At 45.0% G+C, this 17595-nt stretch overlaps 1 protein-coding gene and 1 non-coding gene across 2 annotated transcripts in view; one reads left to right on the forward strand and one right to left on the reverse strand.

The window, feature by feature from the left end:
• Positions 1-5407, reverse strand: part of ZC3H12D (zinc finger CCCH-type containing 12D) — a 29845-nt gene extending 24438 nt beyond the window's left edge. Inside the window, exon 1 of the mRNA XM_029943249.1 lies at positions 5189-5407. The gene's annotated coding sequence lies outside the window, so the exon portion shown is untranslated. The remainder of the gene's footprint in view (positions 1-5188) is intronic.
• Positions 5408-14574: 9167 nt separating this feature from the next.
• Positions 14575-14676, forward strand: LOC115297296. Its single transcript, XR_003911390.1, has one exon. It is a non-coding gene; the product is annotated as a U6 spliceosomal RNA (small nuclear RNA).
• Positions 14677-17595: the final 2919 nt, after the last annotated feature.

A 17595-nucleotide genomic window follows, 5' to 3' on the forward strand; every position in this document is an offset into this window, starting at 1 on the left:
TCACACATCTGTAATGACACGTTGGATTGTCACTCATCCACATCTCAAAACACTGTGCACTATGTTCCCTCGCTTTGCCTCAGAATCACCAGCACCTGACACAGTGCTAGTATATCCAGGACTTTAACAGATTTTCCTCCCATGAATGCCCAAAGCTGAAAATTAATCTTCCTTCCTCAAATATTTTTTCTTGGGTTTTCATCTCATTGAATGACGTTCCCCAGACCCCAAGAAGAAATCTCAAGGTCATGGGTCAGTCTTCCGTTTCCCTCATTTCTATATCCAACAATTTGTACTCCCTGGACATCTTCCATAAGCACCTCTCTCCTTTACACTCACACCAGCACCCTAGTTCATTTGCTCATTCATTCATTCATTCATTCATGTAATAAACACTGATCATCCACTAGGCACCAGGCACTGTGCTGGGCCCCAGTTCCATAAAAACGAATATACAGTCCAATTTCAATTTGTTTACAACCTATTCAGGAAAACAGACCAAATAAGTAAATAGCATGCCATAGATCATGACAATAAGCACAATACTTTCAAGTAGGAAAAAAAATGTGCCTTCAAAACTCAGGTGAGGAATGACTTATCTTCCTTTGAGGGGAGAGGAAAGGCCAGAAAGTTTCTCACAAAACTGGGCAACAAAGGCCGAGCTGGCTATTCCCAGAGGAGGAGGGGCCATGGCATCTCTCCCGGGGGGTTCTGGAAGGGCCTCCTCACCACACTCTCACCCACCACAACACTAATCTAGCCAGTCCGCTGACCAAGATTTCTGTCACTCCATCCTGTACAGAGTAACCGTCACAACTCCCGAGCAGGAGAGTCAAGGCCCTCGCCACCAGGCCTGGCCCACTGGCCAGTCCCCTCCGCCATGTTCTCCTAGTCCAGCTTCACCTTCTACTCCTTGACCAGTGACCAGTCCTCCTCCGTGGGATGGCTGTTCTCTCAGGCTGGGCTCCAGGGTTGGGCCTGTCTCCGGGAAGGAAGAGGACACCCACCCAGCCTGGCAGGCCAGCCTCACACCAGGAGCTGCTCGCTGTCCCTGAAAGGGCCGTGGGCTGGTTCTCAGGCCTGCAGACCTTCATCCGGGCCCTTGCCTCAGTCCGGAGGCCTGCCCCTCCTGCCCCAGGCCTGATCCCTCCATCTTGCCCGACCTTCCCTCCCGCCCCCCCCCCAGTCCATCTACACCCTCCTCTCTACCCTTCCTTCCTTACACACTTGTGTGGCTCTTGTTTTAATTTGGAAGAGGGAGAAGGGAAGAGAGAGAAGCAGTGTGAGGAAGACAAGGGAGTGGGAAGGAAAGAGTGAGAGAGAAGGAAAAAGAAGAAAGACTGTCACAGACAGCTCAGTGTTCACCGAGCTCCTCACTGTTTCCACATCACCTTGAGGGAGAGACTCTTCCTTCAACGTGCGTCACCCCCCGGGGGGTTGGGGGGGGAGGCGGTGGGTAAAGGCAGTCCCTGTTCACAGGTAAAGACACTCGGGCTCAGAATAGCACGGAGGAAAGGTTACCCAGTGAGTCAGTGGCAGAGGCTGACCAGTAAGTAGATGCCACAAATAATGTGTCGCTTCGAGTTGTGCTCGAGATGGAGGTAGCATCTTGTTTTTGCAGAAATGGAAAATCTGCCATACAACTGGGCCGGGCGACTTCTCTTTGGTCACAAACTAACAGCTCTGAGGAGAGCCTGTGCTCGTGTTCTAACTTTGCAGTCTGAAATCTGCAGACAGAATCATAGACGTTTTCACAATGAAAAACCTGGGGGCTTCTGCCTGGGGCAGGGATGAGGAGTGCAGTCCGTGAGGTCTGTCCTCTACAGCTCTCCACAGCACCCACGAGTTCCAAAAGAGCTCCTTTCTTTTATTTTTATTGTTTTTTTTTGTTCATTTATGTATTTTGAGAGAGAGGGAGAGCGAGAATCCCAAGGTGGCTGCACGTTGTCAGTGCAGAGCCCAACGCAGGACTCGATCTCAGGAACCGTAAGATCACGGCCTGAGCCGGAGTCAAGAGCCAGATGCTTAACCAACAGAGCCGCCTGGCGCCCCTTTCCTCCCTTTCTGAGGAAACTTTGAAAGGTTATGCGTGGGACCACAGAGCTGTTTTTACACAAAATTAACTGAAAGAACTCACCCACTTCAGAGCCTTTTTTTTGCCCCCTTGAGACTTCAAAATCAACTTCATTTCCTTTTAAAACTTCTAAATAAGGGAGGAACCTGAGGTGGGGGCCTGTCCTCAGCAGCCTCCCGGGGCCCTCAGGCCAAAACCCTCCCCTTGAGATCCGATGGTCTTTGAGCTGCAAGGCTGCCAGCAGTTTCTCGCCGCTTTCTATTTTTAAGTCCTGAAAGCACGAACGACTTCATTTTCTTTTTCTTCCTCAAACTTGACTGGAAGTCACAAATAGCACAGATGACTAGTAACACTTTAAAAATCTTCAGTCTCCTCAGCTTTTACAATGGTCAGCCTTGCAACTCTTCCCTACGGTCAATAGTCAAAGCAGCTGTGGAGACACTTTGGGTGGAGGGGAGAGATCCAAAGTGGGAGGTGGCCTAACAAAGCAGAGGAAAGGGAGTCGGGGAGGGAGGAAAGGTAAAACTTTATTAACCATGAGCATTAGGAGCGCCTGGGTGGCTCAGTCAGCTAAGCATCTGACTTTGGCTCAGGTCATGATCTCACAGTTCGGAGGTTGAGCCCCCCACTGGGCGCTCTGCAGTCAGCATGGAGCCTGCTTTGGATCCTCTGTCCACAACCCCCTCTGCCCCTCCCCAGCCCTCTCTCTCTCTCTCTCAGAAATAAGTAAACATTAAAAAAATAATAATAAAAATCCAAGTTGAGAGGGCTTCTGGGCCTGATGGCTGTCATCTCTGGCTGGAAGATGCCCCGAGAAAAAGCAAACGGGAGTAACTGAAGAAGGAGACAAAGAGGAGACATGAGCGAGATAAGTAAGACATTAGAGGGATAAGTAGAAATCAGTGGCTCACATGTGCTCAGTATTTTACAGTTCTAGGCGCGCCCTTGCCTATTGCCTTTGGAGATCCCAACGTCTGTAGGAGATGGAAAAGGGCTTATTACTCGTTATTCATGTTACAGGTAAGAAAACTGAAGGAAAGAGGTTTTTGCCAACTTACCCAGGGTCCCACAGCTACTCAATGGAAGGGACTAGACTCCCAAGGGATTCCTCCTACCTCCTGGCCTAGACGGTGCCGCCCAGGGCTGCTCAGGGGGCCGCGGAGCCAGGCGGGCCCAAGCCCCAGCCCCGGGAAGAGTGCATTCATCACCTTGCCCCTGCCCCTCAAGTCTGTTCCTGGTCCCCTCTGCCGGTTCCAGAGCAATCCACCACATCAGGACAGCCCGGAGTGGCCGCCGTGATGAGGAGGAAAGTTCTCGTAGACACAGTCCATTCAGTTTTCTGGCTCAGCTCAGAGCAATGGGGTTGCCAGTTAGAATTTGGGGAAGTCACACACAGGCAGCAACTTCAGCCCACAAGATTTGTGTTTTGGGTCTGGCCTTGGGGGGATTTTTTTAAAGGGGATTCTAATTTTTAACAAGTTGTGGTGAGTTATACATAACATAAAATGTACCGATTTAACTCTCTTTAAGAGGACAGTTCAGTGGTGGTAAGCAGCCATTGCCACCGTCCATTTCCAGAACTTTTCCATCTTGTAAAACTGAAACCCTGTCCCCATTAAACATGGACTCACCCCCTTCTCCCCCCACCAACCCCTGGAAACCATACTTCTACTTGCTGCCCCAATGAATTTGCCTACTCTAGGTACTTTCTAGAAGGGCAAGCAAGTACTTGTCCTTCTCTGACTGGCTTTTTTCACGTAGTATAATGTTTTCAAGTTTTACCCTGTTGCAAGCATTTGTCAGAATTTTCTTCACTTTTAAGGCTGCGTAATAGTCTATTGTGTATACAGGCCACCTTCTGGTCACCCATCCGCCTGCTGACCATGAGCTGTGAGCATGGGTGGCCTGTCTTTGGTTTTCTCCTTGAACTTGTCCCTTGCTCTTCTGCATTGCTATAGGTTACTTCGAATACACACACAAGGATATACACACAAACCCTGATCCATAACCCAGGGTAACTTTGAGTTAAAAACAAAAACCAAAACCTGGGGCACCTGGGTGGCTCAGTCGGTTAAGCGTCTGACTTCGGCTCAGGTCACAAATTCATGGTTCATGGGTTTGAGCCTCGAGTCAGGCTCTGTGCTGACAGCTCAGAGCCTGGAGCCTGCTTCCTTTCTGTGTCTGTCTCTCTCTCTGACCCTCCCCTGCTCACACTGTCTGTCTCTCAAAAATAAACAGAAAACATTTTTTAAAAATTTAAAAACAAAAACCAGGGTGCCTGGGTGGCTCAGTTGGTTAAGCAGCCAACTCTTGTTCAGGTCATGATCTCAGAGTTTGAGGGTTCAAACCCCACATTGGGCTCTGTGCTGACAGCTCAGAGCCTAGAGCCTGCTTTGGATTCTGTGTGTGTGTCTCTCTCTGGCCCTTCCCCACTCATTCTCTGTTTCTGTCTCGATAATACATAAACATAAATATTTTTTTTTAAATCCTCCATTGTCTTCTCACCCGACCCATTCATGCGTCAGATAGCGGCTCCCTGGCTTCGAATGGCCCAACCTTGTGCAGGAGGTCATAATCCTGGAGGCGTGGCCGAGGTTTCTGACAACCACAGGGAGTGAGCCAAAATTGTCTCTTTTGCCTCTGATTAAGACTTATTTCCATGTCTTCCTGGGCCTTCTTGATGCCCACAGAGCTGTCCTTTAGGAGAGATGGGGTTTGGGGCTGCTGCCGAATGTTCCTGATCTGCCAGGAAACTACACACCCCCAAGTCAACATCTGGTCTAAAAGATACGCTTCCGAGAGCGTGGAGATGGATTGAAAATGTGCCTGAGCACATTTCCTAAAATTAAAAGATCTTCAAAGACCACAGCAGGAATTTGAAGACCAAAGCCCTCTTGAAATGAAATATAATTGTACTACAACAAGCAAGGACTTCACCAATTTTCTTTTTATCTGTGCACTTAAAATCATGTGAAGCACCGGAAATCTTAGTGCCCCAAATAACGCTGATCCAAGAACATCTCTCCAACCTGCTCCCCGTCCAGTTATGTCCCTGTCTGCCTCCTCCGCCCCAGAGCCTGTCATATTGAATGATGGCTGGAGCCAGGCACTCACCAGCAGGGCGCGTCGCTCCGGCCCCCACAGTGGACACTGGTGTTCCCCCTGGCACCCCTAGTTCCCCGCAGTCACCACAGTCGGCAGGTGTCACCCAACCTGGGGGAGCCCAGCCCGGCTGGGCCACGCGGCCACGAGGAGGCCCTTCATGCCGAAGCTCCCCTTCCTGGATGCCACGGTCACATTCAGCTGCCAAGGTAGTTCTGCTCTGAGTTTTTTGTTTTTTTTTTTAAAGGAAAGGAAGAAAGCAATCAAATGAGGGAGGCTGACTTGAAGGCTGCGCCCCAGCATGAGTCACCGAATCAAAGTTTAACAACCACATGCAAAACAGACGCTCTGAGGGCATGGGCTGGTGGCGCAGGAAAGCCAGGAGAGACTCAGAGAACGAAAGTACTCACTGTCACAGGGAGAAAACTTCCGTTGCAAGTTTCCACTCATGACTTCGGCTGGGAAGAGCCTCTGATCCGAGGGGCTCCCGACTTCACAAACAAAATGAAAGCACGCAGGAGCGAAGAGTGTCAGGCGAGAGGAAGAATAGAAACGCCTAGATAAGGGGACACGGGGCCTTGGGCGTGGAGGAGGCCCTGTCCCTTCCATCACAGAGTCCCGAATGAGTCCCAGAGGCCTTCGGGCTGGGGGCACTGGCGTCTGTCTGCAACAGGCCGCTGAGCTGTCCTCACTGCAGCCCTGCAGGGGCCCGGCAGCTGCGTGTCTCGCTGTGGCAGGGGGAGCCTGACCCCAGACCCACCTGACCATGGCCATCTGCAGCCGGCCAGCTGCCAGCGACGGCGGGCATGGGCGGCAGACCCTGAACCCTTCATCTGTTTCCTGCATCGTGGACCCCCCCCATCAAGGGTCAGAGCAGGAGGAGAGAACACCAAACCACAGCCTATCTCCCAACAATGACAGGGCTCTAAAGTGACTTGGCCAAGGACACAGCGAGCCAGCAGGTAGAGCTGGGTTTAGAGTCTGAGAGTTGTTTCCTAGGAAACGACTTTCTGCTCTTGTTCCTTTGTCTCCTACAAAGATGGGAGGCAGTCTAGAATATTAAGATGCAGACAGAATGGGATCATTGAAATAAAAGTACAAGCAGAAGTGATTAGGACGGGGGCGCCTGGGTGGCTCAGTCAGTTAAGCATCTGACTTCAGCTCAGGTCATGGTCTCATGGTTCGTGAGTTGGAGCCCCGCATCGGGGTTTGTGCTGACAGCTCAGAGCCTGGAGCCTGCTTCAGATTCTGTGACTCCCTCTCTCTCTCTGTGACAAAACAACTGTGCATTTCAAACAATTTTAGTTTAGGGGCACCTGGGTGGCTCAGTTGGATAAGCATCCGACTTTGGCTCAGATCATGATCTCAAGGTTCATGACTTTGAGCCCCATGTCAGGCTCTGTGCTGACAGCACGAAGCCCACTTTGGATCCTCTGTCCCTCTAGCTCTCTGCCTCCTCCCCTGCTCCTTCCTTCCCTCCTTCCTTCCTCCCCTCCTTCCTTGTCTCTCTCAAAAAACAAAAACAAAAATAAAAACAATAAAACAATTTAAGTTTAGGGGAGCCTCAGTGGCTCAGTTGGTTAAGCATCCAACTCTTGATTTCAACTCAGGTCATGATCTCACAGTCATAGGATCAAGCCCCGCATCAGGCTCTGTGCTGGGCTGGGAGCCTGCTTGGGATTCTCTCCCTCTCTCTCTCTCTCTCTGCCCCTACCCCACTTGCACATGTGTGCTCTCTCTAAATAAATGAATAAACAATGTGAGTTTATTAAACAATATCTATGCATCACTCCTCTGTGTTCCACCTGAGGTGTTTTCGTCACTACAGGATCGAGGCAATTGAAACTGGTAAGTACATCCCAATTTCATTTCACACCATGCACCGGGCTGAGAACATAAGCACCAACTGAATGAACTTTCTGGCCCTGAGTAAATGGATACCTGTAAACTAAGAGTTACAGCCACACAGTAAATGCTAGATAGACTAGAGCAGGGTTTCTCTATCTTGGCACTATTGCCGTTTGCGGGTGGCAAGTTCTTTGTTGTGGGGCCTGTCCTGTGTTCAGCAGCTTCTCTGATCTCTACTCACTGGACAGCAGTAGCACAGCCCACCACGTTGGGACAACTAAAAATATTCCCAGACATTTGTCAAGTGTCCCCCTGGGGACAAAAGCACCCCAGACTGAGAACCACGGGACTAAGGGTCCATCAAAGAGGAAATTCCCACCCTGCGTGAGGAGGTGGAGGAGGCTTTGTGAGGAAACAAAGGCTCAGCTGACTTTAAAGGACACACCTGACTGGCTCAGTCAGTGGAGCGTGCACCTCTCAGTCTTGGGGTTGTGAGTTCAAGCCCAATGTTGGGTGTAGAGATTACTTAAACATAAAATCTTTAAAAACTAATAATAAAGTATAGGCTGGAGTTCCCAGGAGAAGTCTGGGTTCTCTGGGACATTCCAAGTGGAGGGAAAATCTAGGCCAATGCTCAGAGGCCCAAGGAAACTTGACAAGAGCCGTATGGTTGGCACTTAGCCTCAAGGTGAAATAACTTAGCTCAGGAAAGTCTTTAAAAACTTCTTTATGAAGCATTTTCATTGTAAGAATAAAAGTAACTGAATCATTGATATGTCCTCATACAGGCTGTTCTGTTGTTTTGTTTTGTTAAGCAAAATGATTTTCATTTCTGGGTCATCATGAAGCTACCAGGTTGGGAAAACCAAGTCTCGGAGAGTTCAAGGTTGAAATGCCCGAGCCATCATCAGGGGCTTGGCTTCCCAAGGTTGTCTAAGCTCCGAGGGGTCTCAGACCTTATCAACCAACAGCATGGAGAGTAACTATTGGCCAGCCCCTCTCAGACTTCCGTTATTCTTTCTCCAACCTTGGCTGCTGACTTCATTGCCCTGTTGTGTGGAGCCTATTGCTAACCCAGGGCTCAGGTGCTTCTGTGTTTGGTCCTGGAGACGCTCTCTACTTAGATAGTGAGACCGTCTCTCTAGAACCTAAATGCATCGGCATGCTGCGAAAGCTCCCCAAAGCCGCTGCAGCCCATAGCTCCTATGGGTGTGAGCTGACACCGGGGAGCCCAGCTTTTCTGGAGTCTGCGGTTCTCTCACAAAAGCCGTGAGGGAGATGGGAGATGGTCTACTGCTCTCTCCATTGCCAGGGAGACTGAACCCAAAAGGTGTGAGGTTTATGAGAACTGGATGGAGGAACACAGGCTGAAGACAAAGAATGAGGGATTAGACTTACGGTCTTATGGTAAACCTTCTCCTGGGCTGATGCTCATGGGTTGTTAAGCGTCACATTTGAACACTTGCAATGCTCTGTGTCTGGTAACTCAGGCTTCGTATCGTCTCAGCAGCATTGTTGCTGGTCTCTGGCCAGTCCTTTCTCAAACTTTGCAAATACCTCGCCCCTCATAGTGGGTTGAATGGTGCTCTCCAAAAGATAAGCTCAATTCCTGACCGCCACTATCTGCCAATGTGACTTTATTTGGAAACAAGGCCTTCACAGATGCAATTGTGGTGAGTTGTTACACTGGGTTTGGGGGAGCGGGGGCGGGGGGGTTCCTAAATCCAAAGTCTTTATGAGAGAAGAGAGAGGGCGAGTTGGATGCAAAGACACGGAGGAGCCACTGGGAAGGCTGAAGAGCAGCAGAGATGGGAGGGACGTGGCCGCAAGCCAGGGAGCACCAGCAGAAGCTAGGAAGATGCGGGCAATGACTCTCGCCCAGAGCCTTCAGAGGGAGTGCGGCCCTGCCAACACGGTGGTTTTGGACTTCTCCAGAACTGTGAGAATGCATTTCTGTTGTCTGAAGCCACGCAGTTTGTGGTCACTTGTAACGGCAGTTCCAAACAGGGATGTACTCCTCAGTCCCCAAACCGCCTTCCTTCAGAGCTCCTAGCTGTGCAACCACTGACTCAGCAGAGCACACGGCTCCGTAATGGGAAGAAGGGCAGAGGGGCCACAGGGGGGATCCTTGTGCCCGAGGGGTGGCTGGCAGGCCGAGGGGCACCTGTGCTTCCTGGTACGGCATCTCCTGTGCCCACCCACCTCGGGCAGACCTGAAAACCAGCGAGCTCTACCGTGAGGCCCTTCACATTATTGTCCATAAGCGTAAGTGACAGGGGAAGGCCACAGACAAGTGCCTTGGGTTTGTTCTCAGAGAATGAGTAGTAGATAATTATCAACAGGATAATGGAACAACACTTACGATAAAGTTGAACATAATGACTGCCAATTGCTGAGATTGCAGAATTCGTGAGGTTGGCGCGAGGCACTCCTCTGCCCGCCGGGCGCACCAAGATGAATCAGACAAGGTACCCGTTCTCAGGACGGCTCCGCGTACCCCACCTACACAGCACGAGGTGCGCCCCCAGAAACCGGCTGGTCTCCATCCCGACCCGGCACCAGACCGAAGTTTGACTGAAGCCTGTCCGGCCCTGACCATCCTAAGGACATCGGAGTTATTTCCCATAATGCCAAATGAGTGGCTATGCAGCAAGGGTGGTATGACTTTAAAAAAATGCCTATAGTTGTGATGCCCATTCCATGTTCTAGTGCCACCAAGTGGATATCAGATGCAGGTTCTGGCTCCTCTCTCACCTCCCCTGGGAAGCCCACTGGGATGGGAATCTGGATTAGGGGCTCTGTGTTCAACAGATGTTGAATGAATCCTAGAAACCTGGTGCCAATCCCTGAGGACGATCCTAGACACAGCTCCCAGAGTGACTTTCCTCCAAGACCCCAGTGCCACTGCCTTTCTCAGAAATAAGGTCTAGTTTTCCACTGCCTGGCAAATTAAAGCCTAGCTTCTCAGTTTTACATTCAGTGCCCTCCTTTTCCTGGTTCCTCCTCCCTTTCCATTTTCTCTTTTCCCTTCAGGGTTCTCTGCTTCCGTCACATGGTCCGTTGCTCTCCCCTCTGGCTTGCCCTTGCTCCCCCGTGTCCTGGCTCAGAATCGCAAGCTCTCTCCCATAGACCGAAATGCCTTTGGAGGAAACAGAACAAAGGAGCCAGAGGTCACTGTGGTCTTGCTCTCCGTCCATAACAAGCACACCTCTCACTTTCCTCTCCATACAAGCTCTTTTGTATAAATAGTCCCGTGTGTGTCTCGAGCTTCCTAGTGTCCTTGGGGAAATAAAACAGCAGTGATACAGCCTTTTAACTGCCCGTGAAACACCCCTCAAATGCCCTGTCCATCCGCCCATTTAAAGCACAAGGCATGGGAGAGGAGGCAAACCCAAAATTGAACCTAGTGAGCAGTCCTGTGTGGGTAAGGTGAGAATGAAGACTGTTCCATTAGCAAGAATAACTGAGATTATTTGCTTAAAAAAAAAAAAGACAATTTTGAAAACTAAGGGGATCTCCACATTCTATCACTTAACAACAGGAAGCACGAGCTTCTCTAAAATTTCCCAGCAAAACAATTTCATAGCAACAGCCACTGAAAGGTAAGGCTTCTCTGATTTCGATTTTACTTATCTATTATTCATTCTTTGTGACTCAACCTAGATGGGTAAGAAATGTCAAACTTGAGATTAGACATTTTTCATGATGAGTGGAAAACCTAGATATGAAATCTCTCAGTGACTAAAAACAACCAATTTATTGAAAGGCACTTGTGAAAGTATAAGCCCATTTAAAGTTTCTTTCTTTTGCTGCACACGCTTAAGGTTTCTTTACTTTTAGCCTTTAATGGTTCTCATCAAAATCTTTGAAAATTCAATAGGCAAGGCAGATCCACCTGAAACGTGACAGCAAAGGTATAATGAGTGAGCAATTTTAGCCTCAAAATAACTTTTTTCTTCCTGTTAGTGAAAAACAATCTGACTACTACATCTTGCTCAATTTTTTTCCTCTGGTTTTAGGCAAAAGTGAATAGGACATCTAACTTGAGCCTGGTTTTGAGTTCACCTAAAACCTAGAGAAGTAAAACAGAAGAAACAGGAAACACGGTCGTAGATGTTAGTCGTACTGACGTAGCCCCATGAGCCTCCTGCATGTAGCCAAGGAAGCTTGATGGACACTCCGGAGACAGCACCACTACTGACACCACACTCTGACTAACAGAATTCTGTGTTTCGGGACACATGTCTTTGTTACAACTACAGTTTTTCACACCTGAAATACCAGCTTTTGTGATATTTTGCATCAGTTTTTCCTTGAAATGCTAGGTTCAGAAATTTGAACTGAACCTACTGAATTCAAGATTTACGTGCCAGGAGGTTATTTCTTCTTATGACTCCTATCATAGTCAACCATTTTTCTCTTGTCTGTTCCTTCTTTCAGACATTTTAGAATTTTCCCAGCTCTGTAATGATGGAGATCGGAATAGACCTTAAAACAGACTGTTTTCCCTGATATCTTGTTCTACAAATATTACAGTCTACATTATGCATGCACATGGAAACTATAAGCCAAGAAATCAAAGCGGCTTCAAGTAATGTGATTTGCCTGAAAGACAAATATAAATTCTCTTTGGAGAAAAGTATTCTCAATTCCGGTAACTTAGGAGTCCCAAATCATGTATTCCCAATTAAAAAAAAAAATGAAAACATACAAGGAAAAAAGCCACTATGCACAAGAGTTAGCAGGAGAAAAAAAAAAGATTTAAATTCTCAAAAAATTAAGATATTGGAATTGTCAAAAACACAATATAGAGTAACTATGTAGGGGTGGCTAGGTGACTCAGTCAGTTAAGCATCCGACTCTGGCTCAGGTCATGGTCTCACAGTTTATAAGTTCAAGCCCCACAGTGGGATCTGTGCTGACAGCTCAGAGCTTGGAGCCTGCTTCAGATTCTGTACCTCCCTCTCTCTCTGCCTCTCCCCTGCTCATGCTCTGTCGTTCTCTCTCAAAAAAAATTTTTTTTAATTAAAAAAAAAATTTTAAGTAACCATGTAAATAAAACAGAGTGGAAATAAATGATCAAAGAAATAAAGGAAATAAAAAATAACAATGCGAATTTGAAAAGAAAATCAAACAGAACTTGTAAAAATGAATCCCTGAAATTGAAGATTCAGTGGACGGAAAAAAATTCAGTGGATGGGTTAAATAACAGATTTGGCCTATATGAAGAAATAATGGGTGCCCTGGAATACAGATATGAAGAAATTATTCAGAATGCACCATATGGAAAATATAAAAGCTAAGATATAAGAACAGAATAAGGAGGTCTAACAAAACTGACCGAGGTGGCAAAAGAATAGAATGAACAGGGGAGAGGCAATATTTGAAGAGAAAATGGCAGAGAAGTTTCCAGAATGAAAAATATCTGAAGCCATCAGACAAGACAGGGATAATAATCATGAGACAAATGATATACTAAGAAAGCTAAATAAATCTGTATAGACATATCATAATGAAACTCTTATTTCACCAAAGGAAGAAAAAACTCTTAAAACCAGCCAGAGAGCTTTCCAGAGCTACTGCTAGAGCAAGTGGATGTCCGAAAGGAAAAAAAAAAAACCCCAAAACTTGACCTACATATTACCTCTTACTCAAAATTAACTCAAAATGAATCATAGACTTAAATGTAAGACTCTGAAACTTTTAGGGAAAAAAAATAGCAGGAAAACCCCAGGATCTAGGGCTAGACAAAGAATTCCTACTCTTGACACCAAAATCATAGTCCATTAAAGAAAAAACAGGTGCACTAAACTTAAATAAAATTCAGATCTTTTGCCCTGCAAAGACCCTATAAGAGAATGAAGGGATGGGCACATAAGCTATACGCTGGGAGAAAATATTTGCAAACAACGTATCCAACAAAGAACTACTATCTAAAATACAGAGAGGACTCTCGGGGCACCTGGGTGGCTCAGTTGGTTAAGTCACCGACTCTTGACATCAGCTGTCATGATCTCAGGGTTGTGAGATCAAGCCCCATGTCAGGCTCTGCACTGAGCATGGAGCCTGCCCCTCTCCCTCTGCCCCTCCTCCCCTGCTCATGCTCTTGCTCTCTCTCTCTCTCACCAGGATACAAAGATAGAAAAATGAATACAGGAAAAGATGTTCAGCATCATTAGCAATCAGGGTAACAGAATTAAAACCACAATGAGAAACCACTATACATCTATCAGAAGGCCAACACTGAGGCACCTGGGTTGCTCCGTTGGTTGAGCATCCGGCTCTTGATTTGGGCTCAGGTCATGATCTCAGGGCAGCGGGATCAGGCACCTGTGTCAAGCATCATGCTGAGCGTGAAGCCTGATTGGGATTCTGTTTCCCTCGGCCCCTCATCCACTCAGGTATGCACACGTCACTCTCTAAAATTTAAAAAAATTTTAATAAAGTAAAATAATCTGACTACGTGTTTCAAAGCCACACTAAAACATAAGGTGTAAGATAAAATTAAACAATAGTAAAAACTCTACCAGATATATTATGAACAACTCCATGTCAATAAATTGAAAACGTTAAAGAGCAAATTACTAGGAAAATGTAGTAAGAAAAATAAGCACTTGCAAGAAACATAAAGGCTAGTAATCCCATAATCATTGAAATCTAATCAGTAGTTAAGAACTATTATCACAAAGGAAATACAAAGTTCAGGGAATTTCATAGGCAAGCTCTACCCAATTTTCAAGGAATGGATAATTTAAGTCTTTTTATTCTCTTTGAAGATAATAGGAAAAAAAGAGAGAAAGAACACTCACTAACTTATTCTATAACCTGGACATCAAAGCCAGACAAAAGCAACACAAAAAAAGAAAATTATAGGTCAACTTCATCACTGTACTAGAAATTTTATTTTTTTTCCAGTTTTTATTTATTTATTTTGAGAGAGAGACAGAGAGAGAAAGACAGAGAGAATCCCAAGAAGGCTCCACTCTGTCCACACGAGCCCACTGCTGGGCTTGAACTCATGAAGCATGAGATCATGACCTGAACCAAAATCGAGAGATGGAGACTCAACTGACTGAGCCACCCGGGCACCCCTGTTCTAGAAATGTTAGCTGGCAAACACTGAAAGAACACCACTACTACAAATAAGTATACAGTAAAACCTTGGTTTGCAAGCATAATTCATTCTGGAAACATGCTTATAATCCAAAACATTGTTTACCAAAGATCATTCAAGAGCCATTGGCTCAGTTGTGATCATGTGACATTTGGCATCACATGCTGCTTGTATTGTGAGACATCACTTGTTTGTCAAGTTAGAATTCAGTAACTTGCTGAACAAGTTACTTGCAATCCAAGGTTTTCCTGTATACAGATTTTTTCAAAATAATTTAAAAAATAGGAATGGGGAAAGAAAACCAATGTATTTGCAGGTAACATCATTGTCTAAGCCGCCCCCCCCCAACAAAAAAAAAAACCCTGAAGGCAAATTTTAAATAGAAGGCTTTAGTGAATGACTGGGTAGAAGAGCAGTCATCACAAACACAGCTTGTGTGCTCACTTCAGAAGCACATATATCGGAAGTGGAACCACACAGAGATCAGTATGTCCCCTGCACAAGGATGATATGAAAATTAGCAGTCTTCCATATTTCCCTTTTTGCATTGTTTCTGTAAATCTAAAATTATCTCAAAATTAAAAGTTGAAAGATATGTGTGAGTTCTTAGTTCAGGAAACAAATTTATAATAGAACAGAATAGAATCGAATCTTATAAAATATGTGGAAACTAGGTTTAAAACTAGCAAAAGAAGCACAAAAGCTTTATAAGGAAAGTTCTAAGAGGTTCAAGAACTAACAGGAGAGACGTGCTATTTTATTCAATATTATGTTGTTTTTTTCCACAAGTTTGTTTGAATGCAAATGCAATTAAAATCCCAACAGAATTCTTGGTAACCAGGTAAATTAATTCCAAAATTGCACAAAAAAGTAAATCAAACAGGTGAGGGGATGTGTTTAAATAAAGACTTGCTATAGTCATAGAAATGTAGACATTTGGTATTGGTGGTGGGAAAACTGGTAAACCAATGGAAGAGAGAACCCATGAAACAAAATCTGCACACATATGGAAACCTACAGACAGAAAATCAACAGGGAATATATATGATCCATTCACTAATATTTTGGACAACTGGTTATATCCATATGTTTATTTTTTTTTAATTTATTATTTTTGAGAGACAGAGAAAGACAGTGCAAGCAGGGGAGGGTCAGAGAGAGGGAGACACAGAATCCAAAGCAGGCTCCAGGCTCTGAGCTAGCTGTCAGCACAGAGTCCAACGCGGGGCTTGAACCCACAAACTGTAAGATCATGACCTGAGCTGAAGTCAGATGCTTCACCGACTGAGCCACCCAGGCGCCCCATCCATATGTTTAAAAAAGGTGGTTATTTTCACTATATCACACCATATGCATACACACATACAATGTGGATTAAAGATTTAAATGTAAAAAACAAAGCTTTATTTACAACTTTTAGAATATAGGAGAATATCTTTATTAATGGTTTCTTAAAATATAAAAAACACAAAAACACACAGAGAAAGGCTAATAAATTTGACATTCAACTTAAAAATATCTGCCCAAAATATATAACCTAATTCTAATCAAACATTTATTTATTTATTTATTTATTTTTAATGTCTATTTATTTTTGGGAGAGGGATGACAGAGTACAAGCAGAGGAGGGGCAGAGAGAGAGGGAGACACAGAATTGGAAGCAGGCTCCAGGCTCTGAACTGTCAGCACAGAGCCCAATGCGAGGCTCGAACCCAGGAACTGGGGGATCATGACCTAAGCCAAAGTCAGATGCTTAACCGACTGAGCTACCCAGGAGCCCCTAATCAAACTTCTAGTTTATGGAAAATAGAGAAGAGTAAGAAGATGCCATGAAGATACCATCAACTTCCAGAATCTGAAACACTAAGAAATATTGTGAACACTTCAAAAAGTCAGTGTCCTTTGAGATGGGAAGTATGGATTAGAAACTCTTCTAGATTAAGAGAATAAAATGACAAGAACAAGATGCATTGCGTGAACTTTGGGTAAAGTTCATCATGTGTTCAATTTACTTTCAAACTGATCAGTAAGTTATTGTTAAATCTGGATGGAAGGTATATAGATATTCATTGTTTTTGTGTTTATATGCATGAAAAAGATTTTTTAAATTTTCATGTTTATTTTTGAGAGATAGTGTGCTAGTGGGGCAGGGGCATGGAGAGAAAGGGAGACATAGTATCCGAAGTAGGGTCTGTGCTGACAAGAGATCCAGATGCAGGGCTTGAACTCACAAACCACAAGATCATGACCTGAGCCAAAGTCAGACACTTAACCAACTGAGTCACCCAGGCGCCCCTGAAAAATTTTATATTACAAAGTTGAGGGGACATTTCAACTTATGCTCTTCCAAGCGGGTCAACAAAAAGGTGAGAAAATAAGCCGCAAACTGTGAAAAAATGTTTACAACATCAAATAGTAAAAATGAATTCGTATCCACAATCCATAAGAAAAACTCAAAAAACTCCGTAATAAAAGACAATTTCACATAAAATGGGCAAAGCAAAAGACACATGAAACTTTTCACAGCAATCAACAATGAATATAATATACATGAAAAGATACTCAACTTTGTTAGCATTTAGGAAATGCAAATTTAAACAGTGAGATCTCTACTCTGGCCACAAAGAAGTGACAGGAGCAGAACTTACCTTCCCCATCTTAAACAACTAAAAACCTGTACAAAAAATATATGACAAAGTTTTTCAGACCCTGGACAACAGTCAATGCAGGAGAGAGACTCTTGGGAGAAGAGCAAACAAGGCAAGTCCAACAACTAAGGTCACGGCACAGTGACCACACTGTAGCACAATGAATACTGATCAGCATATGCATATGAGGAAACTACCCAAAGGTGGAAAAGAACCACCAGAAAAGAACAAGCAGCACAATTTGGGGGTTCATATAGGGCTCAAAATAGCTCTGCTTCCATAGGCAGAGAGGAGAAATCTCATAAAGGACAAAGCACAGTGGAGACCATTCAAAGGGGTTTGCTCCCGTAGTGCGCCAGACTGGCCCTAAAGGCTATTCTGGTCCTATCTCATTAAGCTTAAAAGCAAGCTATGAAAGGATCAGACTGTTCCCAAGTAACTTCATTATGTTCCAGAAAGAGCTCAACATATTTACAGGAATACAAAACTCTAGTATACGACAATGTAAAATCCAAAAATTACCAGGCACACAAAGTAAATTACAACTCAATAATGGGTAGGGAAAAAAGTCAATCAACAGAAACAGACCAGAAATGATATAGATAATAGAATGGTCAAGTACATTAGAACGGCTATTATTAATGTGCTTTGGGTGTTTTTAAAAAAAAAAAAGGGAGGAAAGCATAAGTATGTTAAGGAGAGGTATGGAGGATTAAAAAAGACCCAAATGGAACTTCTAAAATTAAAAAATAATGTCTGAGGTGAAAATGACACTGGGTGGGATTAACAGAAGATTAGATACTTCAGGA

The sequence above is a fragment of the Suricata suricatta genome, chromosome 7 (assembly GCF_006229205.1).
Source record: "Suricata suricatta isolate VVHF042 chromosome 7, meerkat_22Aug2017_6uvM2_HiC, whole genome shotgun sequence".
Taxonomy (NCBI): Eukaryota; Metazoa; Chordata; class Mammalia; order Carnivora; family Herpestidae; genus Suricata; species Suricata suricatta.